Here is a 14,466-nt window from a genome sequence, read left to right on the forward strand (position 1 = left end):
GAAAGAAAGCACAGTATTCACAAAGAGTGTTAAACTGCCAGGCCCTACTGATGACAGAAATCCTTTTAATCTGCACGTGGCACCAGCAGCAGTCACAAAGGTTTCTGTATGCTCTGCTCATGATGTGTCACAACCAGCCCGAGGGCTTCTCCAGGAGGCACAATGCAATAGCATGAGCCTGGGTCCTCCTGCTGGTTTGGGTGTTGGAGAAATGAATGTCAAATGTCACCGGACGTGGCCTGGCTTTAAGGTTCCCACTTCTGTACAGGAACCCATCAACTGTAGTACATGTCCTCTGCTGACTGAGGGGTGGGTGCCTCACACGGGGCTCACAGTCAAGGCATGGAGGTGAAAGTTACAGAGGAGGGAATAAGCTTCTGCCTGAAGCCCTCATCCTTGCCTGGACTCAAAGTTATTTGACTTGTGTCTGCAGGAATGTGTTGCTGTCCAGATGGTCTGGGCTAAGCATTTGCCTAGGAACATGGTGCATCAGTCATTGCCTATGAAACAACCACAGAAAGTAGTAGTAGTGTCTTTTTCACATATATCCTTTATTGTGTAATTCTGAGAGGGCAGAGTGTTTCTCGTGGGCGTATTCCCTTCCCTTCTCTACTCAGAAGGACTCCTAAGTGTCCCAGTCAGAGTGCAGAGGTGCTCTGGGCACACACAGATAGGATAGGGGTAAAAGGAAAGTGTCCAGTATTGGCATCTTTTTTAAGGTTGCCTGAAAATGAATGTGTTTGTCATCACCATCGAGGTATTTTCTGTCGGACAGGGCTCCTGGGAGGAGGAAAAGCTTCTTCTGCACCCCCTGTGCGTCCAGACAGTGAGAAATGTCGCTTTTAAAAGGCAGAATTCCTTCAAACTGTGTACTTCTGGTACAGATCCAGCTTCTTCTGCCCAAACTAACTGAAAACTGATTAAACACAACCACTGCTTCACAACTACAGATTTCCAATATTAAACCTTTCCTTTAATAATCCTTCCATTTTTCTGGCACTCACTGCTTGCAGAGATGCATGCTGTTTGGGTTTCTTCCATATCCTTTCCCTCTGGTTTTTTTTCAGAGTGTTTCTACTGAAGCTTTTAGCTGCACTGTTCTCCCATTCATGTCACTGTCTTTGATTTCTGTTTATCCCTGGTGTCACGTAGTGTCGCATAATCAGAATGCAGTAGTGTCACTGAATAAATTCTTGCTTTTAGGCTGTGAATACATCATACCTTCCTGACAGGATGCAGGTATTTTGCAGCACCTGTATTTCCAATGTAATGTCTAAGTAGCTAATCCCATAGGTAAATTCCAGTCGCTGCAGGAGCCTTGGAAATAGCCAGAGATAATTTCATTTTCCTTGCACGCTGGCACCCCTTGAAAAAATCATTATGCAGGAGTAAGAGTGAACAAGAAGGAGGTGCTGGAGGCAGAAGTGAAGTTTACAACTGTTGCTATAAAATTCTTTGACCTATTCAAAAAGTGTCTTTTTCTTTACATTTTTATCATTAACTGATGAATATGAACTTTTCTTTATTTAATGTATAAATAGCTAACATGAGTCTCTAGATGAGTTCATGCTTTTGACATCCACAGACTGGGGTTTAGAGGTGTAAAATGACAGATGATGTCACGAACAAGCTGAAGCATGTATTTTGCTCCAGAAAGCTGTTAACTACTGTGTAAGAGTCAACAGTGTGATGTGATCACACATTCAGCTGAACAGATTTTGTGAGTTGGCTGCAGAGCACCTGTGCATCTGCGAGGCTATGTCATTCACAGTGCTGTGCACACATGCTGGAGAGGTGGAGTGGTAAAGGAAAAGATCTGATTAAAAATATGTATGAAACTCAGTTTTGTGTTTAGATTTTTCATCAATCTGTTATACTTCTTCGTGTCTGATCTTAAGGAGAACTTGCATGTTAGGCTTGCTATGTGACTGCAATTACAAACTTAGCTAAATTAAAATAACTAATAACATTGAAATGCCACGTATTTTCTTCTGCTGATGTCCCTTACTGTCTGACTGCATGTTTGCATACATATGGTTCAGTCATCTGGCTGACTGACTTCCCAGTGCTTTGAGTTTTGTAGACAGTGTTGATTTTCACTTCCTTCTCCATCCCATGCTGTTTTCACATGATGAGGCTGCATTTGGCAGGGACTGATTGGACAGTCCTTCCGTTTCCCTGCGGAAGTACGGCCATTCTTGGATTTAAAGGAAACTGTTACAAATGCCTGATTGACCCTCTCTTTCTTTATATGTGAAAACAGAACTGCATCGTTTTGTATATATTTTTGTCTGCTTTCTCTCTTACATCAGCTATAATCTCTGTAAGGAGGGGACAAGTCATTTTTTTTTTGTTTGTCTTAGGCTTGAGGTTTTTAATGTGAGTGTCATTTTGGAATTTTCAAAATAATAGGAATAATTAATAATACCTTCCTGTTTTGTAACATTGAGTGATTCCATCAGATCTCAAAGCGAAAAGTTGCTTCAAAGGGAAGCTTTGAACACAGAAAATTGTCAACTTGTGAAATAATTTGATTCCTAAAGAGAACATTTCTGTTTAAAACTACTTATACCCTTTTGTGGTAGTTTTTGATCTTATGTTGAAGATTTTAAATTGGCTTTTGGGCCTATGTTCTGCATATTTTAGAACTGAATTAATTGTGAGCATTGTGGGGTTCTTTTCTCGAAAGATTGTTCTGTTCTGTTTTCTCTTTAGAGAAATGTCATATGAGGATTCTTTGAAATGAAAGCTTATAGTTAATAAAATGCATTTAGCTACGTGTAAGCTGTGACCGACCATACTGAACTTTTCCAGGTATTGCTTTTATGTACCATAGGCTTCCTACAGATCTACAAGACTGAGGTCAGAAAACAACTTTCTTTTTCTTTATAAATGCTGTTATGCAAGACTCTGAAGCTGCTGTGCCCACAGAAGCATAAGATAATGGCAAGAATATTTACTGGAAGATCTATTGTTTGCCTTTATAGCCAGCTTCTCCTCCCAGGTCAGCACTTCAGGGTATCTCTGAATCGTTGCGTGATAGTTGGGTCTAACCCATTGGGATTTTATTGCAGAAGGAAGTAGAGAAAGAAAGGGAGGAGGGGAAGAAAAGTGGGAGGAAAACTCAAGTGTCCTTGCGTGCAGAGAGGGGTACAAGAAGAAACTCTGTTCTTTCCACTGCACTTCAGGATTGTCAAGTGCTGTGACCCATTTTCCCTTCTGGCAGCTCCTACACAAGGGCTGCTTTGAAACAACCACTTAGCTTATAGCTTTGCTTATCATTTCTGAGACCATGTGAAGAGCTTGCCAGCAGTGCTGAGATTCCGCTGCTGAAGGACACTGCCAAGATGGAACTATTATTTCAAATAAGTTACAAGTATTCTGGAGGTGGACTTGCATAAGCTCTGATGACATGGTTGGGCTGTGGCAATAGTTTTCATATATTTCTTATTTGCTTTTCTTGGGAGTTGAAGTGGCATTAGAAAAAGACGTTTTAATATCAGGATGTAGGAGGTGAGACAGAGCTCACTGTCTCTCTGATAGCAGCATTTAAAGCACAAGAAGCCAATTCAGCCCTGAACTTTTCTTCTGGAGTGTCTTATCTTTTGTAAGAAAGAAGGATTCCAGTTCCTGGAAATAGAGAAAGACAAAGAAAGATGTGGGGAGCTGTTACAGTGCAGCCTAGGATAAGCACAGCATATTAAATTCTGGACAGCTGGGGACAATCTCTCTTATTAAGAGCAGAGTGTTCCCTGGTCCCTTTGTATTAGAAATTGTAACTACTTGATATTCTTACACCTTTTCTAATTCCTCGTAACTCCTTCAGAGCTGATGTAGCTCAACATTTTTGTCATCCAAACAGATTCCCAGAAAATCATCTCCTGATTACTAATAATTTAAATATACTAAATTATACTGATACTCTATAGCTCCTTTTTAATTTCTGTACCTTTGTATTCTTTAAAGTTTCAAATCCCAGGACAGAGATTTGATACTTAATCTGTGACTTATCAATTTCCTTATTAGCCTATGAAGATGTTAATGAAAATCCAAGTAAATGATACCTTTCTAGCCTGTTTTACATATTAGTTTGCTGATTAATAAGTTATGTATTTTTATTATTAGGGATTTTTTTTGGACAGTGTCTTGTCTCTCTCATGTACCCTCTAAATGATGTAAATAGCAGGAGCCAGATTTTAAGCATCGCTGAACTGATTTCCTTGGAGCTGTGCTAAGCTACATTGGTTAATGACTGAGCCAAAACCGTGCAAATTTAAGTACATTATCAAGCAATCTTTTCTCAAACGATTAGTTCTTAATTGTATATGTAGTTCCACTGAGGTTAGGATTGAGAAAAGATCATAAATTTTAGAAGCTAGAAGCTTACCTTCTATACAGAGGTAAATAAAAAATAATAAAAAAAGCTACTAAAGGACTCTCCGGAGCTCACATCTACAGAAGGGTTTCTCAGTAGATACTCATAAATGTGTCTGTAAAAGCTCACCATCTTATTTTTTAAAAGTCCAGGATATAATTGCCATGATGATTCATAGGTCTCAACATAGTGGTGATAGAAAATAATATCAGCAAAGAAGTAATGAGAAGAAAATGCTGCTGACAAATACTCTGGGTGAGCAGAAAATATTTGCCTGCTTCATTATGGAAGCAATATCCAATTTTGATAACTTCTGAAAGAAGGAGCACTAGAGAGAGAAAACTCGGTTTCCTTTTTGTAAGTGAGCACTGAAGGGTTGATGTTCATTTCAGCTAATGTATTTTGTGTGGCTTCAGAAGGGAGGTTTAGTGCTTCTGTTCTAGTGAAGAGCAGTAGCTCTCTGTACAAATGGCAGCGCAAGTTCTTTCTGCAGATGAGGAGAGGCTGGATTCCCCAGAGACTTTCTCAGTTAGGAAAAATCTCAGTATGTGGTGGTAGAAATGTGATACTGAACATTTGCTTTTTGTTCAGAGACTAATGATAAATCCAGAGCAGAAATATGATTCTTCCTCTCACATTTAAGATTGTATCTACATAACATAGTCCAGCTTTCTAATTTAGGTATAGGGTTTTTTGTTTGTTTGTTTGTTTTGTTTTTGTTTTGTTTTGTTTATTTTTTTGAGGGTAAGGGGAGAACAACTGTTTTACAGAAAAGTGTTGTCTTGAATTTAAATGCGTTCTTCATTCTTTTCTCTTTCATTGTTGGCATTGTTGGATGTTCTGCGATGAAGTGAGTGTTTCATATACTAACGTACAGGATGCTGCTGTAAGATATCCTATCCCATGCTATATGTTGTCTACAATACATCTGTGGGTAAATAAGGTCTCTATTTTCATCAGTCACCATTTAAAAGAAAATAAAATCTAGTTAAGCATGGGACAAGAGTATAAGCAGCTCAATCAAATTCAATTGTACTGGAAAATCTCACTTTTCAAAAAGCATTAAAAATCTAGAAATGAATATGTATGGCCTATAATACACTTATTTTAAGTATAGCTACTGATGTCTGAAACAGGAAGAGGAAATTAAAGGGAGACCAGTGAAAGTAGAGTACAAAAGTTGAAGTTATTTTCTTTGATGACCACTCATGACCTTCCATCTTCATGATGGAAGATTTCTTACGCATTCCGTTTTCAGAGGTGCACCTAAGAAAATCTCTTGATATGAAAATTCACAAGAGAGTTTAGAAAGAATAGTATCAAAGTAGCAACACCAGACAGCAGGAGGCCAGAGGCCAGTATGTTCCCTTGAAACTCAGGGCTGAATTTAAAGAACAACTAATTGTGGTTTCTAACCTACTGTTTAAAATACTGTTGCTTTTCTTTTTTCTTTTTTTTTTTTCTTCTTTTAAATGGATGAGAAGTGGCACCAGTTTATAATAAGGAGCTACACAGAGAGTTCATGGAACTGTGGAAACAGTTGTCTTGTTTTTCTACTGAAAAAATCAGTAGAAGCTGTAATGAATGCCAGAGTTAGTAGAGACATGAGATACAATGTAAGGGGAAAGAGTGAAAACAGATTCTGTAGTCTGAAGTCATTCCTCAAAGCTATTTCAGTTCTTTGAAGGTAAGAGTGATGTAGTTAATAACAAATTTACAAAAGCCTTTCAACAGTGTCTCGATGGGATTAAGCTGTCCTGGATGTTAAATGAAGGGGGTCATAGAATAGGAGTAAATGGTCTCCATTTTCACAATGAAAAGTCCGTAGTCTCAGCTCTGTGCTGTTTGGTATTTTCAGAAGTGAGCTGAGAAAAGGGGTGGGTGATGTGGTGACAACTGCTGGTTGATCAGACAAAATATTTTGGAATAGTCAAAGCTCAAACCAACTGCAAAATGCATCAGAATATGCTCTTCATTCCTTAAAGGATGTTCCTTAAATTTTTTTGTTCCGTTATCATTGCTTGATATTAATTGACTGTAAAATAAAAATGTTAGATGAAATCTGGTGCTCTTAAAATTTAGGCAGTGCACTTGGGAAAACCAATCCTGACTATATGTACAAAATTATAATTTTCCTGTTAGCTGGAATAATTTGAAGTTATTATACACAATTTTCTGAAAGAATCCTGATTATGATCAATGGGAACTGAAGGTAAATTGAAAGTCAGAAGTGAAAAGGAAAGGAATGGATGATTAAACATCATTTTGTCACCACGTACATATGCAGAATATTGAACAGAGAGTTCTTTTATAACTCCTTCATCTCAAAAATATATTATGGAGTTGAAAGGGTAAAGAGAAGGACAGTAAGTTTAACCAGAAATCTGAAATGGCTTCTGTATATGAAGAGATTAAATGAGATTAGTCTGGAAAAGAGACTACTGAGATATATGTAGAGATGGCTAGTTAGGGACGACCGTTCCCTGTATCTCTTAGCCTGTGCAGTGGAGGCAGTGTAATGGTGTCATTAGACATCTGGCTTAAAACAACTGAGAGGAAACACTTTTCCACACAGCCTGTAATACAGTTTAGGAACTCGTTGCCATACGACGTGTCAGATGTAAAAGTAGAAATGTGTTAAGCGAATTGAATGGATTTGGAGAAGAAAAGCCATCAAGAACAAACTGGCACCATGGCAGCCTCTGCACCTGCTTGCTGGGAAGATCATCTCTATGAGCCCTGTTCCCTGGCAGTAACATCTGCTGATAGCCAAAGCCAGAGAATGGTTACAGGAGCAAACAGACCTTTAGACTGACTGAAGAGTCTTGAAATATTTATACTCATATCTTTTCTGTTGGTTACATGTCATTAAATCTGTTCTTTCCTATTGACTGAGTGACCAAAAGCTGATGGGTGCCAAGGCACTCAGGTATCTGCTGAGACTCAGCATGAGATTGTAGCTCTGGTGAGATTTCAGCCCTGCTCTCAGGCTTCACCGGAGCTTCTGTCACTGTCTTGGACTGTCTTTTTTTTTTTCTTTTTCCCTCAAGGTTTGATTTTCTTAAAAGTTGGGTTTTAGCTTCCTTTCTTTTCCTTAAGGCCAAGGTGCTGCTTCAGGAGACACATGGGTACGGTTCCTGCTCATCCATATTTTGGTCTCACAGTAAAGAGGCATTTTAGCTTTAAAAAACTCAAGTCTTCCTGCGTCATTACCCAGCATGCATTAAGCAGAATGAGTTCTGCTGATGAGATCTTTCTCTGCTGTCTTGGGATGGAGGATGGAGAAGTGTCCACTAATGAGGCAGCTGATTCTGAAGTAGTCTGGATAGGACTCCACTGTAAAGAACTTCAGGCTGTGAGTCCTAGCAGGCAGGTGGAAGCTTCTTGTTCATATGCATTGATGGTACACACTCATCAGAGAGTCGTAAAGCAGTGGAGAAATAAACAGTGTTTCCAGTATTAATATGTAAATTATATGCTAAGAAAGGATCAAAGGCTCCTGAAGTACAGAAGTAAGCACTAATTGCATTCCTTGCCCTTCAGTAAACTGTGTAGTGTAGATAGCTCTTTTCCTTATATGAGCATTTAAAGCTTTCCTTTTGCCTGCTTCTTCATGCTTAAATATTTCACATACATTTTCCCTAAGTATGTTGGCCTGTTTGCATATAATGCATTTTTGTACCTCGTGGAGTTGCCACTCTGAATGTACAGCAGTGGAGGCAGAGGGGCAGAACAGAGTACAGGAAGGTTTTTTCTGGCACTTTATTTTGGTGTGAAGCCTGATGTGACTAATGCTTTGTTTGAACAGCCTTTCTGTGCACTAGTTCCCTAGAACAGTTCACAGATTATTAGTAGCATTGAGCAGCAGTTACAGTACTGAGGCAGATTTCGTTGTGAGAAACCGTGCCAAGTAACCTCATTTTGCAAACACATCTGAACATGTTGGAAACTATTTTGGAATTTCTTTTTTTTTAATCCTAGTATTTTATTTTATTTTATTTTTTCTGTAAATCTGTTGTAGAACTTCAATCTCCAGATGTCTATGAATCTGATTACTTCATAATCATGTTTCTTGTATGCCGACACTCTCTGTGAGAAGATTCTTCTCTCTTATGTTTTCTCCCTGATGTTTCTGGTGTGTTTTGTGGAACGATGCCACTTGTTTTGTAGCACAATCACACCCTCTCTCAAGATGTGGCATTGTTGCTTTTTTTTAGGCTAAATAAGCTGATCTGTAGAAGTGTCCGTTACAAGACAGAAGTCTCCATTTCAATGGTATTCTCCATTTCTACCTGGTATTCTCCATTTCTACCTGGTATCCTCTGAACGTGTCCAATCCGAGTTCCTTTTTCTTTAACGCAAGCTAATAAGATCTCTTGTGCTGTTTGAGCAGAGGCCTTCCTTACAGAGCTTATCCCAACAGAACTACTCCTCTGTTGCCTGTGTAGGAGTAGAATAACTAGGCCTAGGGAGACATGTACAGTACGTCTCAGATTCACCATCTCTAAGTGGAAAGATCTCAGAACAATAGGAAAAACTATGTCAATTTTCAGAACAAACTACACAAAGAGTAGCTAGAGTGGTGCCTGATGAACACTGAAAGCTTGTGTTAGGACACTTGATGTTCAAGCCCTATGGCCAGAATTGGTGGTTTCACAGCACAGTGCTTTTGTGGGTGGCTCACAGCTGGGAGCATGCAATGCGTAGTGTTGCTTTTCCTTGCTGGAGATATGCAAAAGGATTACAGAAGAGTAAGAGCCCTTTTGCATACTCTTTTAGCAGCTGCTTCTGTTGCTTGAAGGAGAAAATTGCGGAGTATTTCCCTGTTCTTTGCTCATTTATTTGCATTTACTAAGAAAAACCAGCACATACTCAGAATTATCAGGCAAGCAAGACTAAACAGGAACCTCCCTATGCAATGAAGGTGATTTAAGTTTAAATCCCTTTGGAGATGGCTTTATTTAAGTTTATAGCTGGTACTCTTCTGTGTGTAGCACTGGAAGAAGTGTTAGTTTTATAGAGAGGGTTCCTACTTGCATAACACCTGAAGTGACAAGCTTAATTTCTGTAAATGAGAGGTATTGTTTGTTCCCACTTGCAGCTGATGTGGTGATGCCGTGCAGTATAGCTCTGCAGAGAGGCACATTGAACTCACAGAGCTTGGTTTAAGAGAGTTTCTCCTTTATGTGGTGTCTAAAGCTTAGTCAAGAAGCTCATTTCTACTCAGTACGCTCGTGTACTTAATTTTTTTAGGATGTTCTTTGGACCAAGACTCAGAAATTTTTTTTTGCTTTAAAGTCCTGCCTCTGAGTGGAGAAGTGGAAAGGGCTGGGGAGGATATTTTGTTCATCAGAAAATGGAAGAAAGGCTTGAGGTGATCTCTCTACTTCTGATGAAATTCATTCCTTTATCTGGGAACTCTTAAATCATCCCTGGCAGAGGTGACATTATAAAAATAATTCTGAAGAACAAAAGTTCTTACCCCTGTAATACACTGCATTGCACCAAATGATGTGCTTTCCTTTCCTTCTTTTTTTTCCTTAAGGAGGCAACAAGACTAGTAAGATGCATGGAAACTTTAGGTTTCCTTAGATTTCTTTAACAATGTTTGCAAGATATTATTATTATTATTATTATTTTCTCAAGCAACCAAATCCTTATGAAATAAGCTACATAATGAATAGCCAGAGTGGAGTCCAGTGACTCCAAGGGCTTGCCCAGAACATATCAGATTCATGCTTGTCCCAGCTGAAGGGAACTTCGTGAGCCCAGCCCCATTGTGATGATAACCAGTTCTGTGTCAGTGTGTGCCCTGGCAGCACTGTGCCACAATCCGCATGTGTTTGCTTACTGCAGAACATGGCATGCATTTATTTCTGCGTGACTGATTAAATGAGGATAAAATGTGTTTTCTCTACAGCTTCCTGCTTTGACACTCCGGGGACACAGGATTTACTATCAGGTAGCAGGGAGAATTTTGTGCTAGTCTGTGTGACACATGGTTGCCTAATACACCTCAAGATCCCCTCTAACTGAGGAAAATTCGTTTTTATTTCCCCCTTTTGAGTGATCAGGAGACGACTCAACAGATCGCCTCCTAATGGTGTAAAGAGGTAGAAGCTGGTACATCCTTGGGTGAATTTATTCTCGGAACAGGGATAGTTTTTTTGTTTCATTTTGTTGGCAGTAAAAGCAATACCTAAGCAGTTCTGAAGCTGAATTATGGGCTTCAGGGTGTATGGAAAGTTTGCTGGTTACAAGGACGCTGGCATCCATCCCTTTCAGTAAATGTTAAATAAAGAAAAACCCAAACTCCAGGAGATAGCAAATATCAGATGAAGCTGGTGATTCTCTGCTGTGGCTGTATTCAATGGCAGCTAATTCAGTCCAAATAGAGTCACAACCTAAATGCACAAATAAGATAATTCTGAGGTGATTTCTGTTGGTGATTTTGAGACATATTTTGGAATACCACTTGGCTCATGTAATTCTGGAGGCTTGTCAAGTCTATTTTAATAAGCTTGTTTAAATTCTGCTCAGGAGGTTTTCTACTGTATAACAAAAAAAGTATTTTAATCTTCTATTAGGCAAAATATTCAGCACATGCATGAGAACTCAGAGTTGCTCTGCAACTCTGCTGTTCAGTGTCAGTGACAAGTATTTTTCAGGGCAGCTTCTTTCTGTGTCACTTGAGACAGAGCCGGGCGTTGAGATGCCTTATGGTTTGGGAAGTCCAAGGTGCCAGTTTGCATTTATCTCAAGGAGACAAGACACACTTTAAAGAAAATCTGCAGCTCAGCCAGGACATTCGGGTGCAAACACACCAGCCAGACTGTGGAGCAAGTGGACAGCCAGAATCAAGACAGATGGAGGGAGGTGAGCTTTGACCTTTCTCTGTGCAGCACTGCAAGTTTCTCCCCAAACAGACTTTAACTCCCTAACACCTGATTTCTATAGATTTTTATATATTTTCAAATCATCAACTTGATGCACCTGGTCCAATTTTTATTTATGTATGGTGAGTATAATAGTTTATATTTGGTGAGCGTATTGGAACATGATTTCTGCTGTGTACTTTTGACTGTTTTTCCAGAATACCTCAAAGGGATTTAAACAGGAGCCAGACACCTCTCAGCCACAAGCAGCCCCTCCAATCTTCTTAGCAGCTATTAGATCTATGTGACAAGTGAGAGCTTCTAATAAAAAAGTCATGTTATTGTATATGTCTGATTTGTTAGCTTGATTTACAGAAGGTGATAAGTAATCCTGACCAGATTGGTCCTGGGATATAACAAGTAAAGTATCTGGAGACCTTCCAGCAGCAAAGGCTTTAGTACAATATTCTAATTTATAGTACAGTGTTCTGTTTAGCATAACTCAGCATTTCAAATTGGCTATGTTAGGCTTTAATATTCCCTCATATTGACTGTGATAGCAGTAAATTTTGTTATCTGATAAAAGAGCTGTTATCTGGGAATGCAAAAAAAAATGCAATGCAGAGGTCTCTCCTCTGAAAGTTGTTGATGGCCTTTTAAAGAAGCACATGAATTCAGGCATCCAAACAGAGATGCTGACAGTTTGCACTGCCATGGGCGCATTGCACTGTGTGTGAACTGGGAGCCTTCTGGGTAACTGGTAAACTGCTCTTGAATATGCCAGTGACTTTACTGGAATCACTGGTATGTATAGCAGCCTGGGTGAAGTCATGGTGGTAAAGCCACCATTTTCAAAGGGGACTGGCTCTCATCCACTACAATAAAGAATCCCTGTCTCAACAGCCCCAGAGCATTTTCAGTTTAGCTTCTCACGCTTTACTTGCCACTTTATTGGCAAAACTCTTTCATGCTGTAAGTAATTCTGCAATTTATATAGAGGTAGTAAAACAAGCAGTCATTCTTCACCTTTTAAAATTCACTTAGAATGGTGACACGTTTGCTTTTATCTTGTGTGACTTTCCAGAGAAATAAGTATTAAAAGTTTTATGTGTTTGAGCATTTTCCTTACAGAAAGTTTTTCTGGCAGATATAGTCTCTTGTTTGATCCTGTTCATATTTCACTTTTACAGTCATGTAATTATGTATATTCAGGGGGAATTGATTCATATTCCTTAAAAAAAAACAAATGCTCTTCTCATTAGGTACTAAAAATGTACTTAAAAGTTTGACTTGTTTACTTTTGATTTTTAAGATTTTTAAATACTGTGGTGTCAGTGATATGAATCGCTTCGGTTTGGGAGCTCTGCTGTAGGGAGCTCCAGGTCTTTTTACTAGGAGCTGAGGGACTATATGTGCATGTGTACACATTTACGCATACATGCACACTTGCCTTCGAGTGTTTAAAAATGCATTTAAGTTCTTATGTGTAGACATCCTCTTATGTATCAACACAGAGCTGCAGGATTAGTGCAACTCATACTACCCCAATACCAGAGAAAGGCAGGGGTTTGTAAAAGTGTAAGAAATATCTTTAAGGAGGAAGGAAGTAGTGAGGAATAAAAGAAAGAGAGAATGATGCCATGAGATTATATAAACTATCTGTGGACCCAACATGGTGGTTCTGAATCATTTGAAAACATGACTGGGGATGTAAGTTGTCCCTGCCTGCCACCGTATGTAAAGATTGTAATTTGGCTGATGGATATTACAACAGAAGCAGATCTTGAGGAATGATTTGAAAAAGATTCCCATTAAATCTTCTTCAAAGAGTACACTTTCTCTTTAAATCAGTCACAGCTCCTGGAGCTGAATCATTAATAAAGCATCTTTTCTAACGACGTTCAGAGCCCCACAGTACTAAGAGCAGGATGAAATTAAAGCTTGAGAGACTTGCTGTACTCTGGCAAAGGCACTCATTCTTCCAGAAGTTGCCTTGTGTTTGCTGTAGAGCTATTGCGTGAAAATGAGATGTGGCTGTGTAATATCCCAGCTCCATGTTCCATGGGAAAGTTTGTTAGAATTGCATTGGAGTGGATTGCAATTGGAGAAATGGCCTGGGGAAGTCAGTACAGGCAGTTCTGTCAAGCAGAGGATTCAGAAGGTGGAAGTTTCACAGCAGTTCGCAGAACCTCAGTCCAGGGCAAAGCCTTTGAAGTACTTTAAATGGATGGAAAACACTGTGTTGCTAAGCATTGTAAAAACCTTTCAGAATTCAACTGAGACATATAGAAACTCATCTCTGCAGATTTAGGGCTTAGATTCTCAAAAGACAGTAACGGCATATCCAAGTCCAATTCAGGGTGAGTGCTTACCTTGCTTACCTATCACTGAAATATAAATACAAAGAACCACCTTCATACTTTCATGTCTTTCTGCGGGCAAAGGCAGGAGATCTGCTTGGGCTTATGTCAGGCCTTTGGTACCTTCACCCATATCTACTCAAGATGTTGAAGAAAAAAATCTATGCATGTCTTTTTATCTTCACAGCAACCATGCAGAGAAAGTGAGAGCCTGAGAGCCTTTTCTTATGTGTTCTATATGTGAAAAGAATGTGAATTAAATATTTCTGTCTAGGTGGAGATGGGACTCCTACATTTGGACAAATTACTCATCTTCTGCTGCACAGTATCAATGAGACCAGTCTGGGCTCGTGCATCAAAATTAAAACCTCTGAAGACTTGACAAGCTATTTGGCTCTAGTTTTGGCCCATCTCTAACTAGAGTGGTCCTCTGATTCAAGTGCCCAGCCAGGTGAGATTAATTGTTAATGAGATAATGGAACATTAAGAAGATACATTAATTTCATAAGGGCCAGCAGTGAAACACTGTCACAAGTTTGTTTTGAGACAGTTACCAGTGCACCACCACCTTCCTGTTCACTTTTCTCAAAGTGCAACCAACAAGCATGGCTATGCACATTGCAGAAGCCAAGGAGAAATCAATAGCCTGCCTTTCCTTTTGTCACTCTCAGTTATGTAATTCAGAATATTTCTGGTGAATTTTTGGTTTCAGGCTGTTGGAAAACAACTATCACTATCCTTGCCAAAGAATGTAGTTTCTCATGGCAGTGACTTTCTCTGCTAGATGTAGATCTCAGCTGGCATTACTTGTTTTCCAACTCTCTGGTGTGGAACAAGAGTTCCTCTTACAATCATA

At 39.3% G+C, this 14,466-nt stretch overlaps 1 long non-coding RNA gene across 2 annotated transcripts; it reads left to right on the forward strand.

The window, feature by feature from the left end:
* The first annotated feature begins 10,180 nt into the window (after positions 1-10,180).
* LOC109366467 lies at positions 10,181-11,582 on the forward strand. Of its 2 annotated transcripts, none has more exons than XR_002112790.1 (3): positions 10,181-10,337; positions 11,070-11,251; positions 11,469-11,582. It is a non-coding gene; the product is annotated as an uncharacterized LOC109366467 (long non-coding RNA). The 2 variants fall into 2 exon arrangements; XR_002112791.1 differs by having other exon boundaries at positions 11,074-11,251.
* The last annotated feature ends 2,884 nt before the right edge of the window (positions 11,583-14,466 follow it).

Source organism: Meleagris gallopavo, chromosome 2 (genome assembly GCF_000146605.3).
Source record: "Meleagris gallopavo isolate NT-WF06-2002-E0010 breed Aviagen turkey brand Nicholas breeding stock chromosome 2, Turkey_5.1, whole genome shotgun sequence".
NCBI lineage: Eukaryota > Metazoa > Chordata > Aves > Galliformes > Phasianidae > Meleagris > Meleagris gallopavo.